General features: G+C 50.0%; 1 protein-coding gene across 3 annotated transcripts in view; it reads right to left on the reverse strand.

Moving 5' to 3' along the window:
* Window positions 1–14,426, reverse strand: part of LOC138567068 (polyamine-transporting ATPase 13A3-like) — a 656,189-nt gene that overhangs the window by 552,664 nt on the left and 89,099 nt on the right. For 2 of the 3 annotated variants that reach the window (XM_069644931.1, XM_069644914.1), the window contains exon 2: window positions 13,773–13,854. The gene's annotated coding sequence lies outside the window, so the exon portion shown is untranslated. Of the gene's footprint in view, window positions 1–13,117; window positions 13,212–13,772; window positions 13,855–14,426 lie in introns of all 3 variants that reach the window. The other variant, XM_069644921.1, reaches the window with a different exon arrangement.

Consider the following 14,426-nt stretch of genomic DNA (forward strand, 5'->3'; position numbering starts at 1 on the left):
AGTCCTATCCCGCTACAATTCCTGGTTCAAAGACAGGCAACTATTTTCAAACTCAGTACGCAGAGGATCCGACAAGGTTTTGGCAACACACATTTGAAAGAGGTTAGACTTTGCACATCCTGTTAGCATCACCTAATAAGTAACCAAAAGGGAACATAAAACTGTTTGGTTGGAGCCTCCAAGGGAACAGCCTCTTCAGATAGGCCACTTGTTTGTGCAACCTGGAAATAAAATCAAGTAAAGGGACTAACCGCAGTCTATTTTCTTAAATAAACACTCATCTAGAAAAGATTAAAAAAGAGTGACCAAACAAATCTGCCAGCACTCGCATGCATTACACCCACCCACGTCCCGCTTATTCAGTTAAGTCCTTACTATCTAACAACTACCCACGTTGCCACCAGCAATCCCCCCCCCCTCCAAGTTCCCAAAAATCAATTTTTCAGCATCTGCATAAAAAAATTAAAAAATAAGCTACCCACAAATCTCATGTTTTTTGTTCTGTCTTTGCAAGACAGGCATACTGGTGCTAAGGCTCGGGGTGCCAGGCTGGCATTACCTGTAAGCATTATGCAAGAGGATTTCCAATTGCTGAGCACTTGGAGGATCCACAAAGACCTCACACGGTCCTTGTGAGGCAGTGGCCTATGGAGAGGATCCGGAAAAGGTTGGATCCCTGTGTAAATATGCAACTAGATTGGCTAGCTGATCTGGGCCAAGCAGAGGTTTACGTTTACAGGGCGCCCCTTACTAGACCATGCTGGCTGCCTGCGATGCGAAAACGCCTGCGGTCATGCAAGACGAGGATTGCAAGGAACAAGAGCGCTGGCACAACCCACAACTCTGTGGGAGTAGGAAAGATAAAACAAAACCATGGGCAAGGCAAGCTCCGAACCTAAGGGAACGCCTGAGGGCAAGGAGTGCTACAATGTTGCTATGCCAGCTAAGTCAAGGCGTAGATAGCAGACTCATAAAGGTCAGTCATTCTACAACCCCCCTTCCCCCGCCCCTTCATCTATTTCAGCCTCTTGTAAGAGGAGGAGAAAAGGAAAAACCTCAGTAGACAGAAGTATGTCAAATACAAGTACAAGCTACAACGTGCATAGGGTTCACCAAGGAAGAACTTCCGGAGCCATCAGCAAATCCCACTTTGAGGGACAACAAAAAAAAGGAACCTTTGTGGAAGGACTGCCATCTCGCTTTATGGCAAACAATTCAGGGGAGAAGATGAAACCCTTCCTTCGTCCTTAGTAGTCCATCCCTTTTATATAGCTTGCCAGGTAGACCTTCCATGCGTAAATATCTTTAGATGGCCAAATTCAGCGCAGTATGAAAACATTGGTTCTTCGGAGCTTGGAGGATTTGCTGGGAGGCAGACCACCTTCAACATATTAAGAACCGGGAGGAGGAAGGGTAGAACTGGGTCTGATGAATAAAATAACAGTAGTGTGGACATTTGTTATTAGGACTGACAGGGAGCAGCCCTGAATACTTTAAATCTAGGAGAACAAGCTCAGCAGAAGCCCAAGCGGGTCCAGGACATAATATGGATCATTGACCTGCTCAGAGACTGGGAAGCAGGGTGTGCAGCAGTGACTGGAATGCCACTGGAAGCCCAACAATCAAGGCACAAATATGCCATCTTAAGCTATAAACTTTCCCCTTAAAAGTACTTCATATGAGACGGTGCACACAATTTGTTACAAGTCCAATTTTTTATTTTATTTTATTTTTTTATTTATTTTTTTTAAGCATGCCTTCAAAGGCTGCTTAAAAAAGGCAGCGATTGATTCATGGTAGTAAATCTGTTTTTTGAAAATGCTTCTAACAATATTTTTTAAAAAAAAGTACTCATAAAAAGCAAAATTGGGAGATTTTCCGTAAAGGCAGTACTCATTTAAAATAAATACAGGGTATACACATATAATGTAAACTGGTCTCCATGGACAATTCTGTGAATACAAACAAAAGGTACAATTTGAACTCAAGAGAAATTTTCAATCATGCTTTTACTATTCTTCCAACTCCTCCTGACCAGGTTTGCTTAACCAATGACAGACCGACAGACACACACAATCATTGGGTCACAGTAAGGGTCCCGGTCTCTACAAACCTACATTGTGAAAACCCAAAGATAGAAATCAAATCTGTTTCAAGACAATTTTAGCCTTGCCCCTAAAATCAAATGCAATCCCAATGAATACACGTTTAGCAGAATAACTGTCTTGCTCAGTGGTGATTTGGCAGTCATTGCCAAAGTGATCGCAATTCCTTTTCCAGATCGTCTGCTTTTTAACAAAAAATGCAAATGTGCATAGATCGTTGACATCAAGTGCCAGTGAACAACGGACTGCACCAAATGCAGTCCTAAAATGTCCCCTTTTCAACTACAGAAAGAGCAATGGTTTTCAGCATTCACAGAACAAACTCCTTCCTTCCTCCCTCAATCATTCCATAACGGTAATGCAGCTTTCAATATCTAAACTGTCCCTAATTTACAATAACAACGCACGAGACGTTGCTTATATCTTAACAGCGTTTTGTGATAGCATGCAAATAACTAGCAGTTCACTGCACAGGTGCTGGGGACAGGTTTATGGTCTTCATCGAAAAAGATCCATCAAACATTTTTATTTTATTTATTTTTTTTTTATTTTTGTATATTTGTTACACGCCCAGACCCTCAGGTGTCACGGCGAGGTTATAAGATAGCTTAGGAATTAGTCACAATCAAAACATTACAGAGGGTTCAATACAAGATATAGGTTACAACATATTCACAAAAATATACAGTGGCCTAAGTATTTACAACAGTGTCCGATGGAGGGGTCCTATCTTAGGGTGCTAATATTGGTTGAATAACCAGGTTTTTAGCTGTTTCTTAAAGAGCTTGAAGGAGGATGCTGTTTTGATGGTGATGGGTAGGGTGTTTCAGTGTTTGGGGGCTAAAGTGGTGAAGCTGCTGCCCCCTGCTCTAGTGGTTTTGAACCGAGGGGGGTCCAGGAGGAGTTTGTCGTTGGATCTCAGTAATCTTATGTTAGTTTTAGGATGCAGAGTGTTATTGAGGTAGGTAGGTCCTTTTTTAGTAATGCATTTGTGGGTGATGCATAGTGTTTTGAAAATGATGTGGGCTTTGATGGGGAGCCAGTGGGCATCTTTCCTGGTCTTGGATATATGGTCTGATTTTTTTATGCCTAGTGCTGCCCTCAGGACTTTGTTTTGCAAAAGTTGCATTTTGGCTAGGTTGGTGTTGGATGTGCCCAGTAGTAATACGTTGCAGTAGTCCAATTTCGATAGGACCAGTGCTCTGGCCAGGGTGAGGCAGTTTGCTGGGGTCAGAAATTGTCGGCTGAGTGCGATTAATTTGGACGTGTAGGCCGTGGAGGAGGAAAGTGCATTGATTTGTTTGGTCATGGTCAGGCTAGCATCGAAGTACACGCCCAGTGTTTTTACTTGTTTTGACACTGGGATATTGGTGCCGTCGATGTTGATAGTTGAATATTCTGGCTGAAGGGTTGCTAACTTGGCTGGAGCTCCTACGATGAGGACTTCCGTCTTCTCATCGTTAAGACATAGGCTGTTCAAAGCCATCCAGTTTTGTATGATGACATAAATTTTATTGATAGCTAAAGTGTCCTGGTCATAGTTGCCTGTAAGAGGTATGAGGATCTGGGTGTCATCCGCAAAATTAGTGTAGATGACACCCATATCGTCAAGTGCAGAGAACAGGAGCTTGGTATATGCGTTATACAGCGTGGGAGAAAGGCAAGAGCCTTGGGGCACTCCTATGGGGACTGGGATGGGGTTGGCTGCTTCTTTGCCTATGGACACTCTGGAGGTGCGGTCAGTTAAGAAAGATTTCACCCAAGCAGTGGCAGCCCCAGAGAAGTTGAATTCACGGGCAAGTGAGTTGCAGAGTTTGTCGTGGTCCACCAGGTCGAACGCTGCTGAGAGGTCCAACAACAGGAGAATGCAAAGTTTCCCTGAGTCTCTAATGGCATCCATCTGTATTTTGAGGTCCAAGAGTGCTGTTTCAGTGCTGTGGTTGGGCCTGAAGCCTGATTGTCTGGTGCCGAGGAGCTGGTTAGATTCTAAATGGGTTTGAATTTGGTTGTAGGCCAGTTTGTCGATGATTTTGAGTAAGAATGGGACCGTGGTTATGGGGCGATAGTTAGTTGGAATGGTGGGGTCTAGATTTGATTTTTTTAGAAGTGGTGTAACCCAAGCTTCTTTGATGCAAGTCGGAACTGTATTGGAGTTGAATGAGGTATTGACAAATTTGGTGATGAGGGGGGTCAGGGTGGGTGCACAGGCTTTGACTAGTTTGGCTGGGACAGTATCTCCTTTGCAGTTGGATGCTTTTAGTTTGGAGATAGTATCGAGTACGAGATTGTGGGTGACTGGTGTGAATTGGAAGGGGGGTTGGAGTTGTCATTGGAAAGGGCACAGGGGTTGGGGAAGGGGTTTTTTTTTGTAGCTAGGAGTAATTTTTTGGAATTGATTTTGTTTTGTAACGTAGTGATTTTGGAGGCAAGAGCATCTTGGATGGTGGTACACCATTCTTTGCTTGTGTTTGTGGATGTGACGGTAGGAAGTGGATTTTCAAGTTCTCTAAGGATAGAGAAGAGCTCTTTGGAGTCGGAAGCTGCATTACTAATGCGGGCATTATAGGCGTTAGCTTTGTGAGAGATGATAGCTGATTTGTAGAGAGTATTAGCGTCTTTGAATGCTTTGGCTGAGTCCGGGGAGGGGTGTTTATTATGGGCATGCTCAAGAGAACGTTTTTTCCTTCTAAGGGCGATTAGTTCCTCGTTGAACCAGAAGTTGGATTTTTTGTTGAGGCGCCTTAGTTTGGAGGTTACAGGTGCTATGGTGTTAATCGCTGTGGAGAGGCATTTATGGTAGTACTCAGCGAGAGTAGTTGGGTCATTGCTGAGGATTGAGTTGGTATCTAGCAATTTGTTCAAGGTGGGGTCGAAGTTCTGAGCTGTGAGCTTTTTGGAGTTTCTACTTTCGATGATATCCATAGGTATGTTCTTGGGTGTGCAAGGGTCGTCACTAGTGATAGTAAATTCTATACAGAAGTGGTCTGTCCAATTCAGTGCGGTAATCGGGCCTAAGGTGATGTTGGTGTTGAGGGTGAGGATCCAATCAAGGGTTCTGCCCTTGGTATGGGTGGGGACATTGACATGTTGGCGGAAGTTCATGTCATTTAGTGCCAGGATGAGGGCGGTTGCTTTGGTGTCTTGGTTGTCATTAAAACCTAGATTCAAGTCACCAATGATGATACATTTCGTTTTGGGTTTGAGGAGGGGCGCCAGTATTAGTGGGATGTCTGTTTCTGGGTGGCTGTTTGTGCTAGGGGCTCTATAGATGACCACTATGTTAATTGTGGTGTTTTCATTCAATGAGAGTTTGGCGAGTAGTAGTTCGTACCCTGAGATTATTTCAATGGAACTTGATCTGAGTTTGATAGTGTTTTTTGCAATGATGGCCACACCACCTCCTGGAGTGATGGTTCTATCAGATCTGAGAAACATTGAAACCATGGAAGCAAATGCATCGAAAATAATTACATTGAAATGCTCTCTTTCACATTAAAAGTGCATATCCATCTAAACTTGTCCATCGAATATAGGAATGGGCAAGTTTCGATGGATATGTACTTTTAAATGTAAAAGTTACAATTTCGTTGCATTTATTTTCCACGTTAAAACGTTACATGGAGCTGTCCAGTGCTGAAAGTTCGCGCTGGCCAGCTCCTTGTAACGTTTTAATGTTTATTGTATATTGGTGTGGGATTTCCCCGCCCCCCCCCTCAACCCCTGCAACCACCACGCACACAGCCCCTTAACCCTAACAACCCTAAATCTAAACCTAACCATCCATCAAAATTATCCATCGAAATCTATTCAATGAATATGCTTTTCGATGGAAATGTATTTGATGAATACATTTTCGATGGAAAGTCCAGATACCCTGGGAACATACAGCACTAAAGATCGCATTAGACCACCTTTCGCCAGATGGATCCAGCACAAATATCGTTTTCATATAGGACTTCTCTGACACAGGTATAGATCACAGCTCCATAACTTACTCAATACGAATGAGGGATGAAAACTGTGCCAGATTAACACCAATTGGGAGAGATAGTCAAAAGGGGAAGAGGGCAGCAGAGAAAGAACACCAAGACATGAAATCAGCAAAAACAGCAAGGTTTCTGGAACTTAAAGAACGGGAAGTGGTTTTATTCTGCTTTAAGTGCTTCCTTGGACAGCCAACCACCTTGAACTCTCAGAATTGCTAAATAATTTCTGAGCATGTTTTTATTGCTCAAAATAGACTGCATTCACTAAAACATGCGTGAAGATATGTTGGTTCGTGCTTTCCAAAAACTCAATACATAGTGCAGATGAACACTAGGCAGCAATCCCTGAAGACTGTGCTATGGGAATGCAGTTGTGGGATTTTAGGTTGAAGGACAGTCTCGTCGCTAAGATTTTGATTAACTCTTCGCATTTAACACAAAGGATGCATGCAAGTGTCACTGCTGTAATCAATTAGGGAGAAACCGAGGTCCTGGAGCAGCGATCTCATGGGGTTGGTTGGAAGAGGTTAGGTGGTCAAGTGGATAGTTATAGACCCTAATCAGCTAGTGTATTTGGTTGACTAATGTCCTTGCTATTGACGAACGCCCTTGCCTTTTCCATCATGCAGCACTGGGCCATTAACTAATTAAGTCAGACAAACAGGACATTACAGTTGGAACAAGTTACTTACCTGTAACTGTTGTTCTCCAGCATGGGTCTGGCATGGATTCACATGCTCATGAATATTCCCCGTCGTCAGGCTGGGAATCCTCGGTAAAGAAAAAACCAGTATCAGTTTCGTTTCTGATCTGTCTTTCGTAGTAATAACCAATCACTGGTCTCTGCGTCATACTGACCACAGCCAATGACTGCCCTCTACCTAAGCACCGCCTCTGGCAGCCATCTTCAGATTTGGAAGCACGTGAAGTGGCAGTATGACCAAGTGAAGAGCCGCAGAGGGGTAGGCGGGAGGGTTCTCCAGCATGGGGTCTGGCATGGATTCACATGCTCATGAATAAAGAATACATAGCAGTACACACATGCACAACCACGGGAGGTGGCAAAGGCTCAACATTAAGCATCACATCAACTCAACATTAAGCATCTTACCTCCTCACCAGGCTCACCTCAGGCGAACAGGTTGCGCAGCACTGCTTGGCCGACCCTGGACTCCTCCCTGGAATCCCGGTCGACGCAGTAGAATTTCGTGAAGGTGTGCGTCGACCTCCACGTAGCAGCCCTGCATATGTCCAGCAGGGGCACACCAGATAGGAACGCCGTGGTAGCTGCGATCGCTCTGGTGGAATGGGCTCTCGGACGGCCAGGCAGCGGTCGGTTTGCCAACCGGTGACAGTACATGATACAGCCGGAGAGCCATCTGGAGATGGAAGCCTTCGAGAGAGCCTTCCCCTGATTGACAGGTCCAAAGTTCACAAAGAGTTGTGACGTCTTCCGAAAACCTTTCGTGCGGTCCACGTAGAACTTCAGCGCTCTAGCTACATCCAGCGAGTGCAAAGTCCTCTCAGCCGGCGACGAAGGCGACGGGAAGAACACAGGTAACACCAAGGGTTCGTTGAGATGAAAGTCCGACGGTACCTTGGGCATGAAGGAGGGGTGCGTCCTGAGCACTACCCTCGTGTCGTGGAAAGTCAAGTACGGGGCCTTGCAGGAAAGGGCCTGGATCTCTCCCACTCGTCGTGCGGAGGTGATGGCCACGAGAAAAGCTGTTTTCCACGATAGAAACTTCAACGGGGCCGAGTGCAGAGGCTCGAACGGAGGTCCCATGAGTTTGGTCAGCACCACGTTGAGCTCCCACGCCGGGGCCGGAGCCTTCACCGGCGGGAACGATCTGAACAGTCCCTTCATGAACTCTTTCACCAGACGAGACCACAAGGACGTCCGGCCCGTGGTTCTGGTGTATCGGGAGATCGCAGCAAGATGAATCTTGATGGACGCGTGTGCCAGACCAGCTTTGGCCAGCGTCAGCAGGTACGGCAGCACTTGGGGAGCCGTAATCCGTAGAGGGTTAATCTTCTGTGCGTGGCACCAGACAGAAAACCTCTTCCATTTGTGTCCGTAGCATTTAAGAGTCGAGGACGCCCTGGCCTTTGCAAGAACCTCTCTGCAATCGGCCGGTATGTCGTATCCTCCAAACTCTAGCGCTGCAGGAGCCAGGCCTGCAAGTTCAGCGACTTCGGGTCGTGGTGGAGGATGGCGCCTCCTTCCCTGGAGAGTAGATCCGCGTCCGCCGGCAGCTTGATTGGCGGGGACGCCGACAAGTCCAGAAGGTCCGGGAACCATATCTGCCTCGGCCACGCAGGTGCGACGAGGATCATCCTGCACCGTGACCTCTTGAGCTGGTTGACGAGCCGGATTAGCAGAGGCAAGGGAGGGAACGCGTAGAGGAACAGGCCCTCCCAGGGGAACGAGAAAGCATCGCCCATGCTCCTCGTCTGGGGAAACCTGCTGGCGAACCTCCGGCACTTGGTGTTCGTCGCCGTCGCGAACAGGTCGATCTGGGGTGTGCCCCACCGTCGGAAGAGGCGATCCACCAGATCCTGCCGTAGTTCCCACTCGTGGCACGAGCGCAGCTCCCTGCTGAGTGAGTCGGCGATGGTGTTCTTTATCCCTGCCAGATGAAACGGCACCAGAAGAATCCCTTGGGCGACGGCCCAATGCCACAGATCCTGCGCCTCCTTGGACAGCGCTGGGGACCTGGTTCCGCCCTGTTTCCTGATGTAAAACATGGTGGTGGTGTTGTCGGTGAAGATCCTCACCACCTTGCCCTTGAGGGACGGAAGGAAGGACCTGAGGGCCCAAAACACTGCACGGAGCTCCAGGACGTTGATATGCAGGGACTTCTCCGTCGGGAGCCAGAGTCCCCTTGCGTGCAGATTTTCGGTGTGCGCTCCCCACCCTTCTAGGGAGGCATCCGTGGTCACAGTCACCTGGTGGGCTGGGGTCTGGAAGTCCATGCCCGCCGTCAGATGCGCGCGGGTGCCCCACCACCGTATCGCTCGTCGGAAACTCTCGTCGAGCTTGATCCTTTCCTCGAAGCTGCCCGTCGTCTGGATCCAGCGCGCATCCAGGAACTCTTGCAACGGGCGCATCCGGAGCCTGCACATGGGAATGAGGTAGATGCAGGAAGACATCATCCCGAGGAGGGACTTGATGGACCTCACCTTGGCCGCGTCGGCCACCAACATCCGTTGCACCTTGCCCAGGATGGTCCTGGTCCTCTCCTCCGACGGGGAGGCCAGAAGGGACACTGTGTCGAGCCTCGCTCCCAGAAACAGTGCGACTTGCGCGGGCACCAGGTGGGATTTGGCGTAGTTCACGGAGAATCCCAGGTCCGTGAGGAGTTGGACGGTCCTTGCCGTGTGGACCACGGCGAGCTCCCTCGTCTTGGCGCGGATGAGCCAGTCGTCCAGGTAGGGGTAGACGTGAATCCCCTCGCGGCGCAGCTGCGCCGCCACCGGTGCGAGGCACTTGGTGAAAACCCTGGGTGCCGACCGCAGTCCGAAGGGAAGGGCTTTGAACTGGTAATGACGCCCTTGGACCACGAATCTGAGGAATTTTCGGTGCCCCTTTAGGATGGGAATGTGGAAGTAGGCATCCTCCAAATCCAACGACGATAGGAAGTCTCCTTCCTCCAGCTGACCCAGGACGTGCTGGAGGGTGACCATCCGGAACTTCTGCGCCTTGATGAACTTGTTCAGGCGTCGCAGGTCCAGGATGGGGCGCCATCCTCCCGTCTTCTTCTTCACGAGGAAGTAACGCGAGTAGACTCCGGAGCCCCGAAGCCTCTTTGGGACGAGTTCGATGGCGCCCTTTCTGAGCATCGCCTTTACCTCCAGGAGAAGTTGAGGGACGTGAAGTTCTTTCCTGGCCACGGGGGGGACGCGCGGGCACCTTCTTTGAAACTCGAGCGCGTGGCCCCGGGCCAGGGCGTCCAGCACCCAACGGTCGGTGGAGATGGACTCCCACACGCTGACGAAGCCCGCCAGCCGGCCTCCCACCGGGGTGCTTCGGTGGGGGCCCGACCCCACGGCCGGTTCAATCCTGCTTGGACGCGGCCTTGCCGCCTTGGCCTCCTTGGCGACGACGGCGGGGTCCGCCAGACTTGCCTCGTCCTCTGTAGGCCTCTTGCGACGACGAGCGGGCCGCTTGACGGTAGGAAGCGAAACCGCCGCCGGAACCTTTGGAGGCGCCCTTGCCTCCGCCGCTCCGAAAGGGCGTCCGCCGTTGCTGCAGTACTCCAAGGGCCCGGGCCGTCTCAGTATCCGCCTTGATGGCCTGAAGGGAATCGTCCACTGTCTTCCCAAACAGGTTGTTCCCGTCGAAGGGCATGTCCAGGACCCTGGTCTGGACGTCCTGCCGAAAGTCCGTAGCCTTGAGCCATCCGCGACGTCGAAGGCAAACGCCGTTGCCCATCTGGCGGAACCCAGTGTCGGCGATGTCCGTCGCCACGGTGATGGCGTGGTCCGAGGCCACCTCACCTTCCTGCAGGATCTCAAGGGCCTCCGCCCTCTTGTCGTCCGGCAGAAAATCCAGCAGGGGAGCTATCTTGTACCAGAGTTCCCTGTCGTAGCGGGCCACGATAGCCAAGGCGTTGGCCGCTTTAATCGTCGTCGCCGCCGACGAGATGACTCTGCGTCCCATGGCATCCAATTTCTTTCCCTCGCCGTCCGGCGGGGAAGTCGACGTGGAGGCCGCACCCCCCCCCCCGCTTTCTTCCTGGCTGCCGCGGAGACGACGGAGTCCGGGGTAGGCTGCGCCCGGAGGCATAGGGGGGCCGAGTCCGGGACCCGGTACTTTTTCTCGTACCGGTCTCTTTTCGCTGGTGTCGTGGAAGGGTTCTTGAGGAGGGAAAGGCCCTCATCCCAAATGTCGTCCAACAGAGGCACTGCGAGGACCGTCTTCCTCTTGGTCTCGCGCCGTTGGTAAAGGAAGCCTTCCTTTTTCTTCTCCTCAGGGCAGAGTTGGAAAAGCTCGGATGCCCTGGCGATCATTGAGTGGAACGATCCAATCTCGTCGGGCGGAGAAGCCCTGGTGGGAGGCGACGACGGAAAATCCTCGTCGTATGCCTCGTCGTCCGTACCCGTCGCTGCCGTGTCAGTCCCCGTATCATCCCCTCGGGTGGACGGGGAGGAGGGCTGGACGGGGCGCGACGGTTGAAAAGGAGGCGGTGGATGAATCCTTCTTTTCTTGGTAGGGGGAACACCAGAAGGTCCCGGTTCTGGATCCCCCGACGGGAGAGGTTCCTCCGTCGGTAACGGTAGTCTCGTCCTTATCTCGGAGCATAAGGACTGTATAGCCAACAAAATGGCCGCTGAGTTGTCTTGCGGCGCTGGCAGAGGGGAATCCGACGGGCGAGCAGGGGCCCCGTCGGTATCCTCGACGATGTCGTCGTCGTCACCTGCGTCGGGGCCCATTCCGACGGGCTGGTCTTGTTCCACGCCTAGGCCGTGGCTTAAGACCTCGATCAGTTCCTCTTCTGAGGTTGATGCCGAATCTACGACGACGCCCTGCCCCCCCTTCTTCCCCACGGAGGGTTTCACGGGGGTCCTATCGATGGGCACGAAAGAAGACTCCCTCCGAGGAGGCAGGGAGATTCTGGGCCCCGAGGCCGCCACCACTGGTGCAGCCTCCACAGGCTGGGCCAGGGCCGCCGCGACCGTTTCGATAGAGGGCTTGGTCGAATGGATCAAGGCCTTCACCACCTTAGGTGCGCTCACCGCCTTATCCTTGAGGGAGGGGGCACTGCCACGCTCCTCCTCTGCCTTAGAGCTCGACCGGGGTCTCTCCAGGAGCTTCGCCGGGTGCTCGGCCTTCCTCTTACCCGACCCAGAGCGTTGGCTCGTGGTTGATGGTGCCGGGGAGGGTGCGCCCTGCCTGGCGCCCGTAGAGCCCGACCGTTCGGCGCTCCCGGTGCCAGCGGACTCGCGGTGCTTGGCCTTATGTTGGGCCCCCGTCGCCGGGGCGCCCTCAAAGGTCTTAGAAGACCGCTCAGATTTCTTCTTCTTCTCGCCAGACGGGCTCTTACCCTCCAGCCAGCTGGCGAGACGTTGATGGCGGTCCTTCATGGTCCGTTCCGACATGTTGCCGCAAAACGCACAGTCCTTCTCCACGTGCGTCTTGTCCCCATGAAGGCAGTAAAGGCAGAAAGAGTGTTCGTCCTCCTTGAAGACGTTCTGCAGCTGGCATCCAGGGCAGGCCCTGAACAGCTTTCCGGGCGTCGAGCTTCCCTTCTCCTGGGCCATCTCCGAGACCGGGCCTGAGAAGCTTCTGGAGTCCTCCGAAGCGTAGCTCGACGAAATCTTCACCCTTGAGGGGCACAGATGAATCCGACACGGGTCCCCGTTGATCGGATGTAGGATCGGTGGAGCTTGAGGCTCTTTTGACCGAAAGAATCGAAGTTTTTGTGAAAAAGCGCGAAAAAATAGCACTAACGCTCGAGAGCAATAGCACGAGGATCCCAACACATGAACGTGCGGTAAAAATCTGAAGATGGCTGCCAGAGGCGGTGCTTAGGTAGAGGGCAGTCATTGGCTGTGGTCAGTATGACGCAGAGACCAGTGATTGGTTATTACTACGAAAGACAGATCAGAAACGAAACTGATACTGGTTTTTTCTTTACCGAGGATTCCCAGCCTGACGACGGGGAATATTCATGAGCATGTGAATCCATGCCAGACCCCATGCTGGAGAAGGCAGAGTTACAGGCATCCTGATTACCACTGATAATCATTCAAAGTAGACCTGTTAGAAGTCTTGTATGGACTCCATCATCCAAGCCTGCATCTTAAGCTTTACCGTCATGTGTGTGTGTGTGTGTGTGTGTTCAGTATACATCGGGAATCCACTGACTTTTCGCAAACACTCCACTAAAAGCAACTGAAACATCATCCTTTACTAAATCTAGTGTAGGCAGATGAGCCTTCTCCTTTTTCACAGATGGTTATTTTACAAAATGTTATATTGAAATGATGTTTCTGGGCACATAACACAATCTACTGGCTTACCAACGCTGGCGTTCTCCAATGGATATCCAAAGTAGAGGGATGCTTCATGTTAAACATCAGGTACAGTTCTTTCACACAATCGTAAGTAGTCGTGCTAGGATTATAAGTTAAGACACTGGTTTGAGCTCAGGTTGTGTTAAGTCAATGTTCAGGAAAACTATATGAAACCAGGAGCAGATCGCTGGACACACGACAACTGTTGTGCGCTAAACAATACCAACTCAGCACACAAGAGAATGAGGATTACGTTAAAAAGATTTCATGGGTGGTTCCAGCGGCCTACTTTATCAATGTTCCCCCTCATCAATCTAGGGCAATACAGGCCACTGAACTGTGCACTTAAAAAATACTAACTGTAGATATTGCTGCATATCATATTATATATTGTGTATAATGCTACTGTATATATAGTGCTCACCTTACATTGTTAATTCTTTTATATTGTATATACTGTACATTGCGAGGTCTTTACCTCTCCTTGCTTTCATGCTTTCTAACTATTACTGTGTTGTACCATTATTGCGCCAAGATATGCTCCCGGATGCCCTTGGGCCTGGTGCGCTATACAAATAAATAAAATACAAAATAAAAATACTGTGGAATCCTCCTTGCTCCTTTCCACTATCAAACCTTTGGCAAAGCAAGGTGTACTTACGGCAGGTCTTGTCAGTATGTCAGCTGAAGGGTCCTCTGTCCACCGTCCACACCCTTCGCAGATGGGTCAGCGTGTTCAGGAGCTGGGAGCGAAAAATATGAGATTTTTAGAAAGTAAATCTAATGTGAGAATGTGCACACAGTTGCCTCCCAAAAAAAATAATTAAAAAAAACAATTAAAAAAATACAAATCGCTAAATTACACACAATACAGAAGAGCGCTTAAATGATTGATCTTCGCCCTCAAGAAAGGGACCACATCACTGTGCCTTCCAGAACCTCTGGTGCTTCCCCATCAGAGTTAAAGATTCTCTTAGGTACTAGAAAAGCTGTGTGGAATGTAGGGCTCAAGTACATTACAAGACTACTTAAAAAAAAAGATACCCCTCCGAGACAGCCTCATTCCGGTCTCCCAAACAAACTGGCACTCTCACCATGCAGAAGAAAATGAATGGGAAAGAAAAGGCTGGTAATCTACGGCTCTGAACTCTGGTTCTCCTGGGCAAAGGGTTGGGACCTATCCACCTGAAATTCAGCATAGAAACTCTCCTGTTGAAGCTGGTATCTCTTGCAAATCACCATGCATCAATCGACTCCCCTGGCAGCTCTCACGAGTACCCCTAGACACCAGCTCTATCTAAAGGATGTTTCCCAG

The sequence above is a fragment of the Ambystoma mexicanum genome, chromosome 1p, assembly GCF_040938575.1.
Source record: "Ambystoma mexicanum isolate Mex_15411 chromosome 1p, UKY_AmexF1_1, whole genome shotgun sequence".
NCBI lineage: Eukaryota > Metazoa > Chordata > Amphibia > Caudata > Ambystomatidae > Ambystoma > Ambystoma mexicanum.